Source organism: Mixophyes fleayi, chromosome 1 (assembly GCF_038048845.1).
Source record: "Mixophyes fleayi isolate aMixFle1 chromosome 1, aMixFle1.hap1, whole genome shotgun sequence".
Taxonomy (NCBI): Eukaryota; Metazoa; Chordata; class Amphibia; order Anura; family Limnodynastidae; genus Mixophyes; species Mixophyes fleayi.
The window spans coordinates 391,095,011-391,117,827 of NC_134402.1; the positions used below are offsets into that span (position 1 = coordinate 391,095,011).

A 22,817-nucleotide genomic window follows, 5' to 3' on the forward strand; every position below is an offset into this window, starting at 1 on the left:
AGTAAAATATGAATTGCCTTTCAGTTTTTCACTGATTATACAGGATGGAACTTAACAAATGTTAAAGTACTCAAGACACCCAGTAAAGCAATATCGACTTAAGCAACATTCTAGAGAAGTATCTTATCAAATACACACAAAAACTTGAATTTTTTTCTCTAGGTCTCTGAACTATTTCCATGGGGAAACATGAACCAATGTAGATAAAGGTTGAAATATGAGAAAGTTTATGAAACTGAAAAATGAAATTTGGCATGGAATCATATTAGGTTTTAAGATATACATTTTCATACAACTTAGTTTTCAGCTGCATTTTAGTAATTGATTAACCCTATTTCATCACTGTACTGAAAAGTCACTTGCTGTGTCTTAGCTACCCAGCCTCAGACAGCAGGATGTCTAGCCATTTCCAGGAGACATAATTCAAGAGCTGCATACATTAAAAAAGACTTATGTTCCCACCATAACGGTGCCATATTAAAGATAAAGCTATAATATCCCATAGTGATATGATTACAATAAGGGATGTGACTGGAATCACAATCATTAATTTAAGCATATAAAATATTTGGTTCTGCTCTCACAATGGAATTTAAAATCAGCCTGGCGAATATAAGACATTTAAGTATGGTTTGTCATTACATAATGTTATGCATTGTACACAGCATTACATTACTTGTGTGTTTTTTCGATTATGTCTATATGATGGTTTGTTGCTTTAACTACTGTGCCCAATTTCTGATAAGTGCATTATTCTGCGTGCATTTTAATATGTTAACTACTGATATGTTTTAACCTTTCGGTGTCATCACTATAAATTCTACTGACTTGCCTGTCCCACTCTTAGGAGTCCAGACCAGTAGAAATTATGACACTAGCCTCTTCTATAGCTAGATTGTCAAGCAACTGTACCACCCTCGCACTGCCAACACACATGTTTGTGTATAGATTTTTTATTTTTTGTATTAATTCTTTTAATGGATGGCCCTTACTTCAATAGCGCTCTTTAAGCTAACAGAAGCGGAACATCAGCTTAGGCGAATGGTCAGGGATATCCCCTATACTTTGGGGAGCTCCTTTTCAACCTGGATCACCCTTGTCTTCCCTTTGTCGGTTGCATTCGGTCTTCGTGCCTGACCTCCAATACCCATAACAGGTGATGGCTTTAATGCTTGTTTCCATTATGTTGCAACCCCCACTGATTTTCAGTGGTTGTTGACTTTATGCAGTACAGCCATCTCCTGTTTCAGGTTACCAGGGCTGCCCCCTCTGCCCCTGGAGTTCACCAGAGTTCACAGGGGATTCCCTAATTGTATGGGAATCCCCCACTAGGTAACATAAAATAACAGAGCTAATCAGCCATTGATGCAGCCCTGTTAACTAATCCAAGTTCCCCCTCATTCAGGTAAATTGGGAAAAGTGGCACTGTGTACAAAAAATGAAAAACAATGCAAAAAAAAAAGTAAAAACATCCCTTCCGCCAGTGACCAATTATTGGCTCCGAACATAAGTTGTTTTTTTTTTTTAATAATAATGTTTATATATTCCTCCATGTGCTGATTACACATAACCAGATTTGCTCAATCGAGCTCTGCCTACCCACAAGTGATGCCCACATCATTGACCACTATCATTAACTTGTTTAAGATATTTTGTGGGTTTTCTCTTTTGTATGTAGCAGGGTTCCTCAAACCCAGTCCTAACAGTGCATGTTTTCCAGGTCACAAGTTAGATAATTATACCACATGTGGATCTATTAAAATGTCTCAGTCAGTAATGAATACACCTGTGCTCCAGCTAGGAGATATAGAAAACATGCACTGTTAGGGCCCGAGGGCCGGATTTGAGAAACCCTGTTATATATCTACTGGCTGTGAACTTTTTGGGGATTTAATTTTCAGTTTCTTTCATTTCTGTGGATATTTTGCATGTGAGAAACATGTTGATTTAGGTGTGTGCTGGCCATAAGTTTTATAGGCAGCACAGTGGCTTTAAGGTTAGCACTTCTACCTCACAGCATTGGGGTCATGAGTTCGATTCCCGACCATGGCCTTATCTGTGTGGAGTTTGCATGTTCTCCCTGTGTTTGCATGGATTTTCTCCGGGTGCTCCGGTTTCCTCCCACACTCCAAAAACATACTGGTAGGTTAATTGGCTGCTATTAAATTGTCCTTAGTCTCTCTCAGTCTGTGTGTGTGTGTGTGTGTGTGTGTGTGTGTGTGTGTGTGTCGAAGGGATCTTCTGATACTTGCGAGGCTGCTTAGTATGCAACTTGCATACATTGGAGTAAAATACATAAGTGTATGATAGGCTTTCACTCTAATGATGATGATGATGATTACTATCATCTGTATAGGGATTTTTTTTTAGCAGTGAAACCTGCACTGTGGGGTCCCCCTGCAGTACAAAGCTTAATTACCTAGGGGGGATCAGGCCTGCAAAAGAAAATGTGTGCCCAGCATTGTGCTCAAAGCACTAAGGCTCATCCCACCCCTGAGTGTGGTGGTGGTAGTGGACAAAATTAACACATTTAAAGTGATAATAAAGCATTGTCACATGGGGTACTACTAATAAGTTGTACCTAAGATATAAAAGTTCTCAAAGGAAAATGTACTGTCATGTATTACAAATGCTGGTATATACAGTAATTGGTTTACAATTAGTATGCCAAGCACATCTCTCACAATGGTATATGTAATAATAGGATGCATGCACTTGATGCTAAGTCTAGAGAGTGGAGATACTCAGAACCACTAGTGGAATTCTGATAGTAGAAACACTGGGCCCAAACTAAGGAAAGAAGTTTGTTGAAAAGTTGATAACTCTTTAATTTACATGTATGTCAGCATTAATGAACGCTACTACTACTTAGATAAAAAAATTAATTTTGGGTTCCAGCTTTGTCAACTGCACATATATTGGTATATCAAACAAAGAAATATATATTTCGAATCTTGGAGCTAATTTATACTTATTGTGGTTAGTTTAATGATAAGCTGTGGGAAGATGGTAGATGGGGGCAGGAGATGAGAGTTTGACTTTTGGGAGGGTGGAGGTTAGGGTTGGAGGAGATTATGGTTATGCTGTGGTAAAGGGAGAACTAGGGATAGTCTGCAGAAGGTTTTAAGTCAGGAGAATAGAAGAAGGGAAGTTACAAAAAGTAGTAGGTAAAGTGAATGTTGCACTTAACTGTCCAGCAGACAAGGTGGCTCCACGAACAAGCTTATGCTCACTATATATATATATATATATATATATATATATATATATATATATATTTATATTAAGAAGAAGCTTGTTTGTTGGTGAATATCTTCGACACCCCTGCACCGATTGGGATAAAACCAATGCAAGGTGGTCCAGTTGGATCCTGGCCAGGTTTTAAGGGGGTTAGGGTCCCAGTCAGACCTCCCATTGGTGTATGCTGGACAGAACTTTGACCCAGGGAGCCTGTTCTGAGCCTTCCACTGAATGGATTTGGATGAAGACTTCAAAGACTGGTAACATTGGATCCCAGAAGACATACTATTGGGTTGAGGTACTGGTCGGACCTCCCGTTGGTGTACGATGACCAGAAATTTGACCTTTGGAGCCTGTTCTGGGTCTTCCACTGGATGGATTTGGATGACATCTATATATATAAAAGACGAAGTTTGTTTGTTAACAAATTTCTTCCACAGTACTCAGGGTAAAGCTGCCAAATTTTAGATATATATTTAGTATCAAAAAAGGACTCTATTAGACCACAAAGCACAAACACGACAATTCAACAAAGCGACAGAGCACCAAATGTTGAAAACATAATTTTTTGGTTGTAAATAATTGCTTGACTGCTGGAAGGAACCCTCACGACAACACAACATAGCGACAAAACCAATGCAAGGTGGTCCAGTTTGAACCTGGCCAGAATTTAGGGGGGGTTGGGGTTCCAGTCGCTAATTATTTATAAAATGTTGTCAGTTACATCCAACTCATTGATAACTTAACAACTTGACGATTTAAACCTGGGCAACACCGGGTACTTCAGCTAGTTATCCATAAAGTTCTTGATGACAACCATGATACTGGACATGAAAACAAATATTATTATTAACATTTATTTATATAGTGCACCACACTCTACAGAGCTTTACAATTGGGAACAAACACATTATTAAAACAAGACTGGGTGTAAAAAAAAGACTAAGAGATGGGATCCGGTCACATGCCTACAATCTATAGGATTAAGCAATATATTTACCTTGGTTTATTGTATTGGGAATTGGGCTGTGGATTAAGACAAGGGCTGTGGAAGTAGGGCAAGTTAGTGCAAAGGAGGTAATTATAATGGCAATTGAGTATCACACACAATTTGGGGCTTCACTTCACTAGTGTGGAGTGAAATAATTGGATGAAGTAAACTAAATTAATTAATATTGTTTTACCTTGCGATTGAGATTAGTACGCCACGTGTAATGACGCAATCACACGGATTAAACGAACATTACACTAGTTAGACTTCAAGTAACATTTTTAACTTAATATACTAATTTGAATCAAAGTTAATTGTTTGAGCTATAGAAAACAATTTAGGCAATCAGAGTAATTTACTTATCCTTGCACTTGCTCCTACTTTTATGGGATAGCACACACATGTTCACGGACCACAGTCAAATGTAAGAATATTAATGTATTTTCTTTCCATAAATCTGGTAAGTGTGTAGGTGACATGTCAACTTTAACCAACTGCCCATTTCTAAATACAAGTATGCAAGTTTTTATGTATTACATATTTCATATTTATGTCAGTGACCTTTAAAAGTACATATCTTACTGTGATTAAAAAATTCCAGATCTATTATCCTTCAGCATTAAATGGATGTCCACAAACATTTTTGGCACCTTATCAGGTACAAAATGAGACTGTTGGTTATTTTGTTGAATGGATTCATTCCATGCATAGAGAAATAAGATCTCCTCAGAAGACAGTTAGTGCTTTTAAAACATGCATGACATTTCACCGCAGGGTAAAACAGCCTAAAAGAAATCACAGCTCGAAACTAAATCCCTGTCTTAAATGGTTACTGAAATCTCACATGACATTTGAGATATTGTCAAGCTTTGGACATTGAGACAAAAATATTCCTGATACTATCTGTTGTTTTGATTTTGATAACATATAAATTATGTGACTTTTGTAGTCGAGTCACAAAATGATTTTACCTGTTTTCATTTTTTTGCAAAAAGAACAGACATTTCCTACTACTGAGCTGTACAGATGTTGAAGAACGAACCAAGAGAACAGAAACAGAATTATAACATAGCAAGGAAAGCAGTGGGATAGCATACCTGTTTAGTTATTTAGGATAGTTTGTTTCAAAGGAAAATATATATATATATATATATATATATATATATATATATATATATATATATATATACACATATTTGCTGGCAAGTATATAAAGGAAAACATAAGGGCAGTGGACAACTATTGTTATATGGTTGTGCACTGTTATATATACTTACAGTTTTATTTAGCATTACGAGTAAAGCCAGCTAAGGGTTACACATTTTTACTTGGAAAAACCATATAGGAATACAAGGGGAGAGGTGCAAATCTGTACACACAAAATTGATTTGCAAAGGTCCAAAATGAGGCCCTTAAAGGGAAAATATGGATCACACACACTATATATATATGTATACATACATCTACATATATATATATATATATATATATATATACACATGTACATATACATACATACACACACACACACAAATACATACACTCAAGTCGGAAAGTAACTTGGTGCTATTCAGCAAAATACCCAAGGAGGCATTGAACGAAGATGGTTGACGATAATTAGAGCTAACATCAGACTTCTCACACTGCACATGGCTGCCTAAACAAGCCTACAGGTAAATTGGACAATAGAGATGGACAAATATCTTCAGACATAATTGGCAATGTTAATGAGATACAATGAATAATTAAATGTAGGAACTAAAAAAAGCAATAATTAACAGCCTCCTGAGGCTGATTGTTCAAATGTGCCTGCTTCTGTGATTGGTTCCCCAATGCACTTAAGGCAGAAAGGGCTTAGCCTCCCTGTTGGTTATAGCATTGATTCTGTCTGTTGCTGACCTACTCTGTTACCATGTTCTTTAGTTACTCTTTCTGATTGACCCTCTGTTGTGACCTTTGACTTGTTATTGGACTCTGCTTGAATTCTGCTTGCCCTGACCTTTGGCTCTGTTCCTTGGATATTCCTGTTTGCTGCTAGCACTGATCCATTTGCCTGTCCCTGACCATTATGCCTGTTTTGCACCCCTGACCTCAGCCTGCTTTGACTATCCGCTCCATTCTTGATACCACCTCCTACCTTCCAGCTGCGGTATTGCACATAAGCTTACACTACACAAGAGTTAAGTCCTGTACCTGTGAGCATAACAATCTCTACAGAAAAGGTGGCTGCTATAGGTGAAGACCTCTGTCATCTGTTCTGCAAGCTTATGTCAATAACCGCTAGCCGTAGCACCTTGACATCCACTCAACTACTCTACCATCTGAACAATGCCTCCAAAGCCTCCTAGAAATTATGTTAGACCAGCAGACTACTAGATGAGGCCACCTGGAAATTATATTGAGAAGCCTTTATCCTTTGTTGAAGTGACATGACCAAAATCATCAACTCCTAGATGAATGACAAGACAATGAGGGACACTTCTCCATGCAATTTCTATATTCAACTTTGAATTAACACCAGTCCAATGCAGACTCATTTGCTCCAATCATACAATTACCACCAGCCTGGGGAAAAAACAAGTGTCAGCTGCAAATCGATTGAAGCAACCCAATGAATAAAGGAGTGGCTGATCACCCAGATTTTCTGGGTCCACTGATGATCTGTAAATCAGGAGAAAGAACCCCAGTGTGACAACATAATTTGAAAATGCAGACATCTAAAGCTTATATGATAAGATACATAAGTCAAGTGTGAAACAAGCTACCCAAGCAGTCTGTGAATGAGAAGCGAGAAAGATGAGAAACAAACAGGGAGAGTGTCACACACCCTCTGGATAACTTACCAGGGTCCAGTGCGCATTCCTGGTCTCCTCTATCGGGTCTACTCCAGGTGCTGATGGGTCCTGCTTCTTCTGATGGTGACGGCTATCTTGGATTCTGGTCTGCGCAAGTGCAGGACCGTTTTTGATGCTTTCTCTTGTTCAGTCATTGACTGATTGAAAGATGAGGGGGCGTGAGAAACAAACTATATAAAGAGCCCGTTCTAGCAAAATGGTGCCAGATCTTCAAGTCCTGTAGCTTGCTAAATTGCTGTATTATTTTGCTCCTCTGAATCCTGATATCCTGTATCCATGTCTATACATCACGTTGTGGTATCCAGCACAATATGCTTCTCAGCTTGTCCTGGTATTCTGTGTCCGTGTCTATTTAATAGGTCCTAGTATAAAGCATCTCATTAGACTTTGTGCCTTCATGATGGGTGGAGTAAAATCAGACAGACTGCGAATTCTGTGATTCTACAGAACCTTCAACCAAAGAAATGCTCCAAAATCTCTTGAGTAGAGTGGAACAACAAGAAACTATTCAAGTTCAGTTGGTGCAATGCCTTCCAGGCCTGTATACCCCGCTAGATGTGCTCCAAAATATCATGGGTAATCCTCCTCTGGCTGCAGCCAATCATCCTGCTGCTGTGGTTGCTCCAACGTCTGCCACCACTTTGCGGATTCTTGGTCTAGTCAAATACAACGGAGACCCTAAAACCTGCTGAGGTTTTTAAATCAATGTTCCATCCAATTTGAACTGCTTCCTCATAATTCCTCTACCGAGAGGGCGAAGGTTATATTTACCATCTCTCTGTTTTCAGGCCAAGCTCTCTCCCTGGCCGCCCCTCTATGGGAGCAAAATGACTCGTTGCTCTAAGACTGTGCATCCTTCATTGCTTCCTGTCATAGAATATTTGATGAACCCAATTGTACCTCCTCTGCCACCTCCAGCATCTTATGGCTTTGCCAGGGATCACACTCTGTGGGTTAATACGTGATTCAATTCTGCTGTCTTTCTTTGAAGAATAAAGAGGCTTTGGCGGCAGCCTTTTGGCAGGTGTTATTGAATCGTATCAAGCATGTATTAACCTCAAGAACTTCCTTCCTCCTTTGAGAAACTGATTTTTCTGTGTAATCGGATGGACATCCATTTTTGTGAGTCCTACAGAAAGAACCAACTCGCCGACCAGTTATTGTGTGGTTATATGTAGTTATTACTGCCATTAGTGACAGTTGCACTTCCAGTGGTACTATCCATCTTCATACTTCTCCTTTAACTCTTCAAGTGGGTGCCTTACACAAGGAACAGATTTCTTTTCTTGTTTTATCCTGTACCACCAGTCATGTTGTTTTGGGCCTTCCTGTGCTTCAACAACACTCTCCTCAACTGGATTGGTCGTCTTCCCAGTTATTGGTGTGGCATCTTGCTTGTATATTTCCCTGCTTACATAAGGTCACTCCTCTTCAAGTGTTACCTATCAAGTCTACGGCTGTTACCCCATACCTTCCTATGCAATATTCAACTTTCAGCAATAATCCAAGACCTTACCACCTCATCTAGTTTATTCACTCTCCATTCCAGAGATTTGAACCATGGCCGAGTATATTAAAGAAAACTTGCAGCAGGGATTCATTAGGCCTTCATTTCACCGTCTTCATCTTCACCAGCCAGAGCAGGATTTTTCTTTATAAAGAAAAGCCCTACGTCCTTGCATTCATTATCATGGCCTCAATACTAATACAATTAGAAAATGCTACCCTATTCCACTCATTACCAAGATGTTCAATCACATCAAAGCAGTCAAAACCTTCACTAAACTCAATCTTCGTGGTGCCTACAATTTGATTAGTACTTATAAAGGGAATGAGTGTAAAACAGAGTATTTAGTGATGCCCCTCGGGCTTTGCAATACCCCAGCAGTTTTCAAGAGCTTTGTTAATGAAATCTTCAGAGATCTTCTCTACTCATGTGATTGTGTATCTAGATGACATCTTAAATTTTTGTAAAGATCTTGTCTGCATCTGAACCTTCAGTTCCCTCAAAGTGATATTCTCTTCAGCTCCTGTCCTCAAACAACTTGACATTACCATGCCCTTTTTCTTGGCAGTCGATGACTCCTCTGTCGGGGTATTAGACAATCAATAGTAACCCCTTTAACTGCCTACAATGTGGACTCTAACATAATACGACTAATACAGTGGTCAGGGAACAGGGGTAAATTACCCCAAATGGGGTAAAAATGAAATTCCTGGGGGTAATGCTGCCGATTCACATGCTGTCATTTGGATTGTAGACCCCTTTAAATGTGAAATTGCTGTTGTACCAGAAGAGCCTCAAGGGTTGGCAGAGGCACTTCTTGAGCTTTGATGCAATAATGAAGCACGTACTGCATTTGAAAACAAAGCAGATCTGTCATACTTTTGGATGTCAACAGCTGCAAAGGCACTCAAAATTGCACATGAGAAGGCAGTCAAAAAGTTGCTGCCTTTTGCAACAATCTACCTTTGCGAACAAGGATTATAATGGAGTAAGATATAGGGGGTTCAGAGGTATTGCCCAGACCATCAAAAGAGTACTGTATTTATGTAGACAGACTATCTACAGTTGTCCATAAATGCATAGATCCATATATAAATACTAACAATTCTGAGATGTGTATCTATATCAAATGGGACCTATTTCAAATATTAAAACAAATGTGAAATTGTAATGCCTAAAAACATATCATAAAATACCCCATAAAAACAAAACAAAAAGCACACATATGGTCAAATAACAATAAAACCAATATAAACAATATAAATCATTTAAAAAAGTCAATTAACCATAACATGGACACAGGTTACATAACACCAAGTGCAGAGTCTTAAGTCCACTGTGGGCAAATAGCCAAAAACAAAAATTCTCCTGGAAATGGATTTACAGGCCCAGATGCTTGCTGTTTTCAAGTGCACCCTTAATGTCTCATAACGGGCGGTGCTGATGTGGAAAGTGGGTGCCGCAGCTTTGATCAGTACTGTGGTGAAAGTCTGTTGTGCTTACCACTGTGGAATGCACAGTTGTGGTATCAATGTTAATGTTGGAACTTGTATTTATAATCTTTTTGATAAGTCTCCTGTTACTTATAAGTCCTAGTGCAAAATATAGGTGTAAACTAGATAATTTATTGAGAGGTGATAATAGATTCCTAAAGTTGCCACTGGCAGACTTAAGTGAGCCAAAACCACTGCTGTAAGGAGCTGTGTCAAACACCTGATATCCCAAAGGTAAAGAACAAAAGAAGAAAAGAACAGTGATGAAGATGGCTCTATTAGCAATATATACAAACACAGTGAACAGTTGATAAACATAGTACTGCAATTTATTAAAACATACCAATGAAATACCAAAACAATCACATTACATCAAGATCAAAAGATGAGAAAAGGCAATGAAATACTGTGTAAATCACTGTGTGGGACCTGTGAAAAATCTCAATGTCACATACAGTATACTGTATATTTGCAATATTTGAAGGGTGATTGGTCTTTTATATTAATGTGGTCTTGTCCCCACTAATTTGTTTGCACTGACTCAGCTTGATGTGCAACAAAAAGGATGGTATCACCAATGAAAATGTCTGTATAATTAGTAACAATGTGACAATGTTGATAAACAAATGTAGAATCAGATAAGCTGGAATAGCTGAGCAAATATGAGTTTGACAACAGTGTTATGAAGCCAAGCTGTAAAACTTGAAAATAGTTTTTTTATATACAATGCGCAGACTTACAGTCCCGTGTAAGCTGTCATACAAGACACTTGTCCAGCCCCAGATTGCAACGAGCAAGGTTCTTAAATATCAGCAGCGGATGGTTAGAAACCTTGTGAGCGGCTGCACATGTAAATGAACACCTCCTGAACTGATAACACAGTATAGCTTTGTTTCACTACACGGTAGTTCTGTTGTTATGTAGCAGCTGATTCAATGTAAAAAAAGATTGCCACAGATGTCCCACAATATTACTGGCGTATATGATATCAGGTCCCGAAGTGTACAGTCAATTTAGCATACAGGGCTGACGCGTTTCATTATCATAATGATAATTTCTTCAGAGGAAAATGCCCAACTCTTAGTACTACAGTCAGCAGTGTGGGGGATAGTTCAAATGTCTCACATATATACTCATTCATTAACGATCACCCTCAAAACCTGTGGAACTTCACCAGAATTATATGATTAGTCCAAAAAAATTGCATAAACAACAATAGTATAATAGTCATATAAAACATCACAGCTCACTATGTTGGTATAAACTATTTAAAATAATTGGAACAATTAGAAAGTATATATATGTATAAAAAACAAACAAACAAACAATAAACTTCATTTCATCCATAATTAGTTTAAAAAAGTACTCCCTTAGCCTTCTGTCATATATTAGTGTGCATTTATGCCAGTCTACTTATACTGCAAAAGTGACCAAAATTAATCAGTGTATAATACCAATCTACAAAAAAATCATATGTTAAATAAATACCAAAAACAATATAAATAATAATGAGCATTTTTTGACCATACCATTGATCCCCCACCTCAGGTGCGAACTCATCTTTCTGCTGCTTCAGCCTAATGAGCTATTGAGTTACCTGTTAACATAGTATCAAAAACAAAACTTATGATTTGATTCAAGAAAAGAAAGAGGTCTCATATTGACATCACTTAAAGTGTCTTAACCAATCAACTAGAGAGGGTTTTCTTGATGTAATAATATCTCTATGTACTTTGATCAACCATCAAAAAATAATAAACAGTTATAATGGTAATAAATAATAATAAACCCTCATATCACACTATTTAATTCAACTGATTCGTTGAGACCACCAGGGCTCAATATATTTAGAGAATGGATCCAAAATGTCTCCATAATTTCTTGAAGCTGTCGCCACCTCGCATAGTAAATCTAATATGCTCAAATCCCATGACTGTTAAATCTTTTGGATCTAAATTATGTCTATCTATAGAGTGCCATGAGACACTATGTGACCATGATTTATTTATTATGTTTTGATGATGTTCAAGAAACCTAATTTTTAGAGATCTGCTGGTCCTTCCCACATAAAGTAGTTGACAATTGCACCTAAGAATGTAAATTACATAATTGATGCTCCAATTAATAAATACTCTGATGTTGTGTCTCATTATCTACCAAATACTTCTGTTTGTTTAGAATATATTTACAGGTCTGGAACCACTACATTTATAGCAGCCATTGGGTTTCGTTACCAATCACTCAGGGTCAGTATTGTTAGTTTTCAGCCTTAGTTCTCGTAATAGACTTGGTGCTACTAGATTATTTTTTTTTATATTAGTTCCTTTTCTGAAAATAATTTTCAGTTTAGAAGGAAGAATACATTTTAAAAAGGTTCTTGTTGTAATATTGTATAATTATTCTTAGTAATTTTTGCCACCTTATTAGAACTCCTATTGTACTTTGAAATGAATGCTAGATCGAAATTATTATGAGCTGTATAATTTTTTTGCTTAATATTCTCGACATTAGATGATATTCACTAATAAAGTTCCTGTACTGTTTTAAATCAGACAGCGCCAAGCAATCCATTCCTTTATTTTTGGTTTTAACAATGAATCTCTAGAGAGCAGATTAACATAATTTAGAGCCTTTTCCAGTAACACTTTGGATAACCTCTAACTCAAAAAAGTCTGTAGGAGCTCCTTAGCTTGTGTTTGAAACAAAATTTAATTTGAGCAATTGCATTGTCCCTTTATGGTTTAAAATGTGAGGTCTTATAATGGAGGTAATTTGTTACATCTACCTTCTTATTATAGGTTTTTAGTAGTAATAGTTCAGTCAATTACACTTAAAGTTAGATCCAGAAAATCAATGGTGGAAGTGGAAAAACTGTGAGTAAATTTCAAATTATAACTATTTTGTTAAGTGAAACAACAAAAATTTGTGCTTGTGTTTCCCCACTACCGCAAATAATAAACAGGTCATCTATGGACCGTCCGTAGTGGAACAGGTCTGCCCGCAAACTCGCCACCCATGTATAGCTTGGCGTAACTCGGGGGTGTAGTGGGTCCGCATGGCCGTTCCTTTAAACCCAAGAAGAAGACTCAGATGACCATTGTATTTCGTCCTAAATTCCTCGTCAGAAGTGAGACATGTGCTGGGTTTAGAGGTCATGTACATATCATGGACCATGTGTATGTACGTAAACATATCTATGAACTCGTGAGGCCTAGTGTCAAGGTACCAGGGAGCAAAAACATAGACAACACTTAAAGAGTTGGGGGGTCTTATAACTATTGGCATCTCCGCCACCTTTCACGCTAGCCTGGTTGTCCAATTCGTGATGGCAAACATGTCTATGCACTAGGCCTTTTTGATCCTATTTATAATGGAAAGACAGACCCCACTAAAAATGGCTATATTGGCACAGTGCACAATCTCATGTCCTGCAATTCCCATTACCCTACTGGTGATCCTACCGAATCCTAACTGAATCCTAAGAAGCTTATTGGGGCATAACTTGGACCCCAAGGAATTCCCACTTGAACTTGAAAAACTGAATGTTCTAGCAGAATAACAACATTTGACTTAACATCAACCTTACCCAGCATGTCAGGGCCCTAGTCCGAACCTGAAGCAACAATCAGAACATGGTCCACTGGTGCCATCACAGCCTGTCTCTCCTGCAAACACAAAGCCTCTGGAACCCGGATAGCCTGGCCTCCTGCGGAGAGAGAAGGGTTTGAGTTGTGTTTACTGTGTGACCTATGGCAATCCGAACGGAAGAGTGGAGTAGTGGCTGGTCTGTCAAGGCAGAAGAAAGCATTCTGAACCCCCATTGGGAAGCGCCAATAGAGATAGTGAGACAAACCACCCAGCCCCAACCACAAGAGAGGAAACACTGGAAAGCAAGGAGGTGGAAAAAAACTGCAGAAATGTCACATTCGGAAATGGGGCTGCGGAGTAATTATGCATTCATGGGTAAGATGGAAGGAAAGGCTCTGCATGAGGTATGAAGGCATCCACAGGGAATGACCTAGCAGTAGTGTGGGAACCGAGAATCACGCTGTGAAGGATGGTCAATGATGGTGGGAGCAAGGCCAGAATTAACAGGGCCTGGCTGTACACAGTAGGCCTGGCCAGGATAGAGGACATGGCTGGGGGAGCAGGGATGTCCAGCCTGCTTATTCTAGCAGGAAACACAGAGACATCATAGGGAGTGGGGGCCAGCTTACACTCAGCGGCATGAGGAGCTGAGCTACCGGGTGTGGGAGTACTGCTGACCCTGCAGAGAGGTGGGTGCGCTAGACAGACGGATTGCTGTGCACAGCTAAATGCAGTGCTGGCTGGGACACGCGGCCACTCGCCCTCCTGATGGATGGGTGGTGGTCACGGAGGAAAGGCAGGGAGGGGAGCAAATGTCTGGGGTGGCAGCATGGCTGGGGCAGGCGCCATTGGGGAGAGACATGCAGAAAGAGGAGGTGAAATGAGCACGGGGTACACGTGTCAGGGGGGGAGGTGGGTAAAATGGATAGAAAGCACACACAGGAAAGGGGGGGAGCAGCGAAGAAAAGAGGTGGGGGGAAGATGACTGAGAAAGGCTGAGAGGCACAGGGGGGTAAGGAGAGGAGTGGAGAAAAAGAAGGCAGAAATTTAACAAAGTCAAAGAGGTATAATATACCTCTATAATATTATATAAAAGCAATAGACAGAAGGTGAATGCTACTTAACTTCTTCAAATCAACCAAAGCAAAAGAGGGACATCAGCAGTCTAACAAAAAAATGTATAATGTGGCATGCTTAGTAAACAGTGTTAGTAGTAAATATTAAAGTTACATTACCCTATTTGTACACAAAATAATAACTTAATGAAATGTTAGATACACAATAGAGAATAGTTTTTTGAAAGTTATTACTGTAATTAAATAAAATGTAGTTAAATACAAATACTAATGAAATGAAATAGAAATTCTTTTAAAAATTCAATGACAATCTTCTCTTCTGCAGAGAACCAAATGACAAATAAAATAACGCAAATAGATGGCTGTGACTTCATATTATATAGCCATCATGCTAATGAATAAAATACTATCAATACACAATTACTCAATCAGAAGCAGCTGGATATTGCAGCTGATAGTCATCATCATCATTGCCTATTGTTGTACCAGCTCTCCAGTACCCACAAGAGATACACTACTGACAGGTGTATCTGATAATGCATCTACAGCTAATTGAGTTGCATTTGCATACCAGCCACAGCACTAGCTAGTTCCTATTTATTCTCATCTCCTCATTAAATTAATATTTTCTTGACTTTTCTCCAAATCTACTGCTCATGCAGCCTTCATAAAGGTATTAATTAACTTAAGAAAGTAAGGAACAACACCTTAATTTTAGGTGTTATATTTTTTGAGTTTGTATTATTAAATGCTCTCATTTATTTGTGCTATACTGCCTGCTCGTCACATAGCAGGCTTGAAATGTGTAACAACAACCAATTAAAAACCGTGGTCAATGCCACCTCCAAGCTGCTGTTACAAACAAGACCTTTTGGAGTGTGCAACCAGACAATTTTTTAAAGTTTGGCTAACCATTGCAGTTGATTTAAATATAATAATAGCTTACATTTGTTTTTTGCTATGTCTTTCACATAAATGCAACTAGATTAGGGTTGTCCTAATTTGTTAAGGTCAAAATTGGACAGGTGCAGCTCTATGGCAAATAAGGTTTAGATTGGTGTGCAATATTAATGCACAATAGCACTTTGGTTGGAAACATATACTCAATTCCTCACAATGATGTCAAAAAGTAAGTAGTTGGCTCAGCTTGAAGAAACATGGTAACCACAGTACAATATAGAAGCCATATTTAAGTAACTATAATATAATGCAGAGTCCATGTTCTGGTGAATATAGCACAATGCAATAATATATTTTGGTGATCACAGAAAAAATTCATAGTCCCTATTTTGGTGATCACTGTACATAACAGATCCTATTTTTTTTGTGCATATGCAGAACCCATCTCTGGTGACCAAAGAAAATATTAAGAGCATTTTCTGGTGACTGCAATGCAAACCCTTGTTCTGGTAACCACAGTAAAATACAAGGTCATATTTTGGTGACCACAGTACAATGTAGAGCTCATAGGGCTAGATTTACTAAGCTGCGGGTTTGAAAAAGTGGGGATGTTGCCTATAGCAACCAATCAGATTCTAGCTTTCATTTATTTAGTACCTTCTACAAAATGATAGCTAGAATCTGATTGGTTGCTATAGGCAACATCCCCACTTATGCAAACCCGCAGCTTAGTAAATCTAGGCCATAATCTTGTAATAGCATATAATGACTGTAATACAATTTAAATCTCTATTTGGTGACCATAGTACAATTACAGGGATGAGTTGAGTAGTCTGTTCGGACTGTGTCCTGAACATGTGTGTCATGCAGTTGTCCTGTTACACTAGAGGTGCTGGTGTTCTAGACTGTGTGCACCTCACCTGTGGACTTTTTACCTGTGATGCTTTAATCTCCTCCCTCACCTGATCACCTGCACCTACACTCTGTTCATGGCTGGTCATTGTTTGTTTTTGCAGATTGTTGCTCTGATCTCCAGCTCGATCCAGCCTTTTATTCCAGTTACCCACCAGTTTGTTCGTGTTTTCCTGCATCCCTTCAGATTCCTGATTCTGGATGCTTTCTATTTGACTGGGTTATTGGAAGGCATTGCACCTTCCACCTTTTTACCCTGTAAACCTGCCACCCCATATTATGATTTCAAGTTGAGTTTACCTGCACTTCTGTGATTTGGGCTTTTATGATATTGTGGCTGTTGTTATTTTTTATTCTTTAACTGGGACTGTTTGTTGTGCACTATGTTTTGTTACTCTCCAGCCTAGGGCTCTGCTATGCTGCCATCACCTGGGTTAATCATAATAAACTCTACAATTATTTGACCTAATTGACCTGCTTCATAACAGCACACACTGTGATTCATAACAATCTGCTTCTTTTAAAGACTTCTCTATTCCCTGCAAATGTAATCGCTCACCTCACTTCTGATTAGCTAAACCTGCACACTTTTTCATCTCTGTGTAGACTGGCAGGTTAAACTCTGTTACCAGCCGATAATATAAGACCTTGTCCAAGCCTGTTGATGTTAATTGTTTGGTTTTTTTTGAAACAGCAAACTTTTGAAAACTTTTTACATTGCACAAACACACATTATAGTCAACTGTCAGTTTAACTATACCTAGTGACTGGGTGCCATACTCTATTATAAAACATATAGAGACTGATTTATCAAGGTACGCATACTGAGCGGAATGTGAGTTTTTTTCAGACTCACACGATTGTTCGCATTTAGGCTCAGAAAAAAAGTGAAGAAATAAGACCAAAGGCAGTGCACATTACATTATATTGAGCATAAAAAAGCAACTAAAAACATACTTGCAATTTCTTTAAAGTTAGCAGGATACAAAAACACAATCCGGGTATGGCAGGATATGTATGAAACATGCTCTGAAAAACATAGTGAACAGCAGGCCAAAAACAGGAGAAGCAAATCACTTACAATATGTAGACATAGGTGAATGATGAGAACTTTAATGCTTGAAGAAACAGACAAACTGTGATCTTGAAATAATGATAAACAACCATGACCAATGATACACAGGAACAAAATACTGGTGTCACGATTCTAGAGGATACAGTGGATTCTCTTTCACCAGCCTGAATTAGCGTTGAGAGTAACAGAGGAGCAGATTCTAACGCACCCATGGTTTTTGTCAGGGACCCGCACAAGGAGTTTGGGCTTCACTGCTGGTGGGTTCACAGGTCGCAGCCCTCTGCACTGCCTCCAAGTGTGATGAAGTGGTATCAACAGCAAGAAGAGTCTGGTCTATATAACTAGGACTGGTACACAAAGAGACTGCAGATTACCAAATCAGAAAACGTAAGGAGTATCAGAACAATCCGGGGCAACAACAATCAGAAGCATAAACATTACCAAATGACAGGAAGAAGAGAGGTCAGGATCATAATTCACATAAATCAGCTAAAAGTTGACCAGTAACTCTGGAGTAAAGGTTTGGAGCCTAATACTCTGGCACAAGCTTGTTCATAGCGTAGGTTTAAATAGGTAAGCTGATGAAAAAGGGCAGGTCTCAGGTCAGCACACATGACCACCGGTTCAAAGCTCTTAAAGGACCATGTACTTCCTGCTGTACAGAATAGGATTGAGGCACAGAATTCTATACCTGGAGCAGATGAAACAGCAGAGGGAGCGTGTTGGACTTCAGGTTCGAAAAGTAATAGCCAGACTCTGATGTGTGATAACTGGTTTGCAGGATGTCCAAACCTCAGAACATAGTTCATGGGAAAACAATCAAAGACCAGCAATGTACGGAGCACAGAGTAGAAATACAGCGGGTGAAAAGAGTATTGAACACATCAACATTTTTCTCAGTAAATATACATTTAATGTGGCTATTGTAATGAAACCCTTACAATCCACACATGCAAAGAAATCAAACCATAGATGTCCATAATTTAAGTTTTGTGTAGCAATGTGAAATGACACAGGGTAAAAATATTGAACACGCTTCCTGAAATTTATTTAATACTTTGTACAAAAGACTTTGTTGTTAATGACAGCTTCAAGACACCTCCTGTAAGAAGAAATTAGTCGCATTGCTCAGGTGTGATTTTTCCCCATTCTTCAACGAAAATAGTCTTCAAATCTTGAAGGTTCCGTGGGCTTCTTCTATGAACTCTGATCTTTAGTTCGTTCCATAGATTTTCAATTGGATTCAAGCCATGTAATTGGCTAGGCCATTCTAGCAGCTTTATTTTCTTTCTCTGAAACCAACTGAGAGTGTCCTTGGATGTGTGTTTGGGATCATTGTCTTGCCAAAATGTCCACCCTCGTTTCATCTTCAGCATCCTGGTAGATGGCAGCAGATTTTTATCAAGAGTGTCTCAGTACATTTTTCCATTGATCCTTCCTTCAATCACATGCAGTATGCCAGTACCGTGTGCAAAAAAACAGCCCCACACCATGATGTTCCCACCTCCAAACTTTACTGTTGGTATGGTGTTTTGGGGCTGATGTGCAGTGCCATTTCTCCTCCAAATATGGTGTATATTATGGCATCCAAAGAGTTCAATTTTGCTCCCATTTGAGCACACTATATTCTCCCAGTATTTCACAGGCTTGTCCAAATGTTGTGCAGCAAACTTTAAACAAGCTTTAACATGTTTTTTCTTCAGCAAAAGAGTCTTGCATGGTGAGCGTACATACAGGCTATGGCAGTTGAGTGCATTACTTATTGTTTTCTTTGAAACAATTGTACCTGCTAATAGCAGGTCTTTTCTGAAGTTCTCCAAAAGTAGTCCTTGGTTCTTGGACAACTCTTCTGATAATTTTTTTTTCACTCCTCTGTCAGAAATCTTGCAAGGTGCACCTGGTCGTGGCAAGTTTATGGTGAAATGATGTTCTTTCCACTTCTGGATAATGGCCCCAACAGTGCTCACTGGAACATTCGGCAGTTTAGAGATCCTTCTGTAACCAATGCCATTAGTATGTTTTGCAACAATAAGGTAGCAAAGGTCTTGAGAGAGCTCTTTGCTTTTACCCATAATGAGATGTTTCTTGTTTGACACCTTCGTAATGAGACACCTTTTTATAGGCCATCAGTTGTGGCTGAACCAGCTGGAAGGATTGCTTTCTAATTACTGATTGATTTCAGCTGGTGTCTTGGCTTTCCATGACTTTTTGCACATCCCTTTCTTCATGTGTTCAATACTTTTCCCTGTGTCATTTCACATTATTACACAAAACTTAAATTATGGACATCTATAGTTTGACTTTTTTGCATGTGTGGCTTGCAAGGGTTGTTGTTGACATTTGGTGTAAATGTCATTACAATAGCCACATTGAATATATATTTACTGAGAAAAATGTTGTTGTGTTCAATACTTTTTTCACCCGCTGTATATACGGTCAGAGAAGCAGGTGCAGATGATCAAACAGGGGAAGGAGATAACTTGCAAATGTCCAAAATTCATAACAGCAGCCCCTCTGGTAAAACAGAGGTACAGCAGAACTCATACAATACAAGAGCAGAGTTCTGACAATGATTGAGCTGTTGGCTCAACCTCTAACAACTAGAACAGTCTAATCACCTTTTGGCATAAGCTGATGAAACATATTTTACCTCTGCAGATATTAATGCAAGTGACACTAGGTTTCTGCTAGGCCAGGAGAATGGATTATCACCTAACTTAAACAAGTAACCTCTATTTATTTATATATCTACTTGCGTTCATAGGAGCCACCACCTAAGCCACATCTTCTAGGCTTGTGAATTTAATGTTATCTTTTGCTGATGCCTTCATACTAATGTCTTTTGTTTTTTTAAGATATAAGATGTCTCTCTTTGTTGCCTTTCAGTCTCTTTGGTGAGGCTTTTCTAAAATGAATTCCTATTACAGCTCCAATATCTAGAAAAGTAGTTGTTGCAACTTACAAAATGCTCAACTGTGCTTGTTAGTAGTGCTCATCGTAAGATACAAAATCATCTTCTCCTTCCAACTGCAGGTAGGCTATTTTTTTCTGTGTTGATACACCTTTGGTATCTGTTATCATAAACTGGTTGAGGATTGCACAAATTTTAGCACTCTGGTTGAGAAGCTCCCTTTTTCCTCTCTTCTCTGAAGATGGATTTCCAGTTAATATGTCATATCTCCCTGGGCCTTTCATCTTCTGTACAGCTGCAACGACTATCAGAGTCCTGAATGTACTTTGTTGTGTGAATGAAAGTGGGATTTGAATCTTCACCATATTTCTGCAAATATCTCTTTGCAACTAATTTGACCTTTAATAAGTGTACTTTGTCTTTGATAAAAATGTATCATGGACACATCATACATAGCATACTTGTGCCCGCCACACAATACAACTGTCTGAATCAAGAAGAAGTGGCTGGAGAGCTGTGAAAATATGTCTTTACTATGTGGTATATACTGAAAAATGAAAAGTGGCTGCCAGGTATTTCCTGTCAGCCAGCACTTCCTGGTTGGCAAGTGGATGGCAGTGATGTCATTTCCATCAACCACATACATCTACATCCTACTTTTTTGAGAACAAAGTAACAATCAATAGTTGTGTGGGTACAAGACAGTGTGACAGGTGTTAGATGTGGGAACAGTGTGCAAGTGAAAATACACATGAACTGGTAATACTGAAAGTTACATAACAAAGTCCTGGAATTTAGCCTGGAGATTCTACCAGACCTTGTGATGAATAAAGGGGGTAGTGATGTGTCCTGTGTTGAACAGGGCTCTCTATTGATCAGGGGTATAGGACTGTCCTGCATTGCAATAGATACAGGTTCAGATACAGTCATGTTGTCTGTTGTCAGGAAGAGAGGAAAAACTAACTGGCCCAGGGAACTTTTATCCAGTTTCAGTTAACAAAAAACACTGATGATGTCACAATGTACATAAAGATAAACTGGGGTCTTTTTTCATTGGTCCAAGGGTCAATTTAGTCCAGTATAATGCAAATCATAGGTTAGTTCAAAGGATTCCTCTGACAAGCTGGGGCCAGCTCACTCCAACAGTTCAGCACATGTTGTGCTTAAGGGAAATAACCTAATCCAGTTTAAAGCAATCTATTTGCATTCCAAACACAATATAATTTTGAACAATAATCCTTTATCTTCCATAACTAGCGATCGCAGGAAGCGTTTGCTTCGTCAATAATAGCGGATCCCTGATGGTAATGTGCGGATCAAAATTACACTAAACATGAAACATTTCCAATATCCTGAGCCTTAGATATCTTTAATATAATATCATTTATGTATAAATAATCTCTAATACATTTTACTAATAAATAAATGTGGATTGGAACCTTAATAAATATGTACTATTTACAAGTGCAATTGCGAATGGAAATGTGTGTGTTATTTATCCAATGCGATTGTGTCATTACACGTGGCGTACTAATCGCAAGGTAAAACATATTAATCAATTTACTTTACTTCCTCCAATTATTTGACTTCCACACTGGGGCCAGAGAGCATTGCAGGGGGCACAAGCAGAGACTACCCACTCAATGTCAGCAGCCTTAGAGGACCAATAGAATGCATCCTTAGCTCGTCGCAATGTGGCCTCCCACCTGTTGTGCCCCTGATGGGCCTGCTGGGCATAAAATCTTTGGAGAGCATACAGGATTAGAAACTGCTAACCACACAAGACAATGCCCTCTGAGATAGTTAACTCATCCCGAAAAGCAAGAATGACTTGAAGTCGCACATAAATTCCTTGGAGGAAGACGGCCAACCATGCAGAACGACATGTGACAACCGTTCAACAATTAAAATGTAATTACAAAAATATAAGTAATGTACAGTAGCCATTGCTATTTTAAAAATAAAAGTAATAGCAATAAAAATAGTGACAATGATGATGAAATAAAATGTTAACGTTTGCCACTTAATCAACTATTTTTTAAACCTTTATGTAGTTCTTAATTTAAAATGGTGGAGCTTACAGAAACATGTGAAATGTGTCTGTGGTTACAAATCAGCAGTGTACCCCCTGCGTAGAATCTGTGAAAATGATGATTATACGTCAGTGTATTCCCACTGTAACTAGCAAATCAAAGAGCTGGGAAAGTTGGATAGAAGTGGCTGGCAAACTTTCAAGCAGTAGAATCTATTTAAATAAATTTACATTGCA

The 22,817-nt window shown here is 38.6% G+C and overlaps 1 long non-coding RNA gene across 2 annotated transcripts; it reads right to left on the bottom strand.

Annotated features, from left to right (window-relative positions):
- Nucleotides 1–2,595: 2,595 nt before the first annotated feature.
- LOC142098121 (uncharacterized) lies at nt 2,596–21,069 on the bottom strand. Of its 2 annotated transcripts, none has more exons than XR_012678300.1 (4): nt 17,520–21,069; nt 13,673–13,792; nt 11,616–11,683; nt 2,596–3,631 (listed from the first exon to the last, which is right to left on the bottom strand). It is a non-coding gene; the product is annotated as an uncharacterized LOC142098121 (long non-coding RNA). The 2 variants fall into 2 exon arrangements; XR_012678301.1 differs by lacking the exon at nt 2,596–3,631 and adding an exon at nt 10,490–11,254.
- Nucleotides 21,070–22,817: the final 1,748 nt, after the last annotated feature.